This window comes from Palaemon carinicauda, chromosome 7, assembly GCF_036898095.1.
Source record: "Palaemon carinicauda isolate YSFRI2023 chromosome 7, ASM3689809v2, whole genome shotgun sequence".
In the NCBI taxonomy this organism is placed as follows: domain Eukaryota; kingdom Metazoa; phylum Arthropoda; class Malacostraca; order Decapoda; family Palaemonidae; genus Palaemon; species Palaemon carinicauda.
In genome coordinates, this window is record NC_090731.1 from 102320239 (window position 1) to 102322631 (window position 2393).

The following is a 2393-nucleotide window of genomic DNA, read 5'->3' on the forward strand; positions in this document are numbered from 1 at the left end:
ACATTTAAAATGGAAGATGTCAAAAAGAAAGTAAAGGGGCTCAGTAAGACTACGGCAATAGATCCAGGTGATATTCATCCATGATAAATGTTAAAAGTAGAAGACGAGATAACCACATTCTATCACAAAAGGTTTTGAAAGATTGCCCCGAAAGCAAGGCACCGCAGAATTATTACAGTTTCTACAAAAAAAAAAAAAAAAAAAATGTATTTTTGCAAGATTTTTTTCGGTTCTCTCTCCTGATGTTTTCTTTAAATCTGTCAATTGTGTCTAGACTGTCCCCATACATTCTCTCCTTCAGGTAACACCATAGAAAGTAGTCCAGTGGGCTGAGATTAGGGTAGTATGGCGGTCGGCCCTCCTTGAGATTAATCTGTCTCCTGGAAAGTGTTACCTTAGGTACTGAAGAGCGTGGTCAGAGCACTGAGGTGGTGCACCATCCTGTTGAAACACAACGGTGTTCATGTCAAAACTTTTTCTCCTCCTTAATGCTGTAAAGGATCGTCTTCAAAGCATTACCATGTATTGGTCTGAATTCACTGTCACTCGATGACCATTATCTTCTACAAAGGAATATAGGCTAAAAATACTATTCTTTCCAAGTGCACACCACATGGTTATTTTATCTACACTCAAAGGTTTTTAAACATATTCATTAGGCTGTTCATTGGCACAAAACCTAAAGTTTTGCTTATTAACATGACCAATCAAATGGAAGTGCGCCTCATTGCGGAAGAGAAGTTGAAGGTCATTCTCAATACGCTCAATAATAGTTTGGCCAACTCAAAGTGATCAGTCTTTTTGGCTTCGGTTTATGCTTGAAGAATGTGAACCTTGTAAGGAAATTGCTTCAAGTCACTGTGAATTATTCTCCACACAGGTATTAGGAAACGCCCACTTCCTGTTACAGCCGTCTGGTAAACTTGCGGGGCAACTGTTACAATTGGTTCCTTTTGGAATACTTCCAGTGTTTCTGAACTTTTCGACCAAGCGCTTGATGGTATGACAATGTGGAATTTTCTTCTCATGATGTTACCGTCAAAACAGTCTTTGAACCAGTGTAGGTGACTTAGTTGCAGAATGCAGCTCCACAGTCCCTATCCTCTCTTCCACTGAAAAGTGACCGTACTGGTCCATCCTGCTGTCAGACAAACTTGCAAGTCGTCTGTCTACCTCACCTGAAAATAAGAAAGGAAAAATAATTTTCTTAGAAAATATGACTTTATTTTTGGCCTTTTTTGTGACCCACCTATATATCAAGCACTTGATTGGTATTATAATTTTCGTCTTATAGATATCCTCAGAATCACAATGAAATGCAAATTGAATACATCGTCTTTATGGAAGACATAGGGTAACTACAGTTAGTATCATTTATCATGGAAATTCTGTCATTTAACAAGATCTAATACCTTTTATAGATACTTGGAAATTGATACTCCATCTTTACTGGTGCAGGTGATTATTGTTCACACAGGTGACATGTTATTTGTTTATATTTTCTTCTTCTTTTTCTTTGTCTGCATCTTTTCCCACTTTTATGTTGGGTCAATGTTGCTTTCCCGGCTGTTTTCATCTTTCCCATAATACTTTCTCAGGCATTTTGAGGAGGTGATAGATCTAGTCCTGAACTGTTTAAACAAGTATTCGTAATGCAAAAGGCTTGCGCTTATTTGGTCAAGTGGGAAGCTATTTACAAACGGTTGAAGATTTTTCCAGTTTTTAGATACAATTTAGAAAATTTCTTCGTGAAAAAGGTAGTGGACAAGAAGTTGCGTGACTGAAAGGTAAAATACACTATGTATACGGTCAAGTAAACTAAAGTTTTTTACTTCCTGCTCTTCTTCACTACAGAGTGAAAGTCATATAATACGGTTAGTGTGTAGGTTTGCAATAAAAATTTATATTTTAAGGTTAGAGTGATGTACGGAGGCATTATCAAATCTCTGGCATATATTCTCTTCTGCAAATCAATATAGCTAATTCACACAATATATTATAGAGCATCACATATGGCTGTCCATTACAAGATTTATCGGAAATGTAGACGTAACTTTAAGCTTTAATCTGACTCTACCATCAATTAACTGATTTGCCTGCAACATTCCAAGTAATACTTCTCACTCCCCCACCCATTCTCTCTCTCTCTCTCTCTCTCTCTCTCTCTCTCTCTCTCTCTCATTATTTTAGGCTCTTATTATATCAGTTATTTTACCTCATGCACCGTGTCAGCTGGTGTAAGCTTATCAGAATAGTTTCACCAGTCTGCAGTCATATATCTATATTTTACATACTGGCTTTTGTAATGAAAAATAAGAACGTTTTTTCTTAAATACTATTCATTTTGATTCACTGTGAAGGATTTTAGTCCTATATCAACCGTGTGTCACACG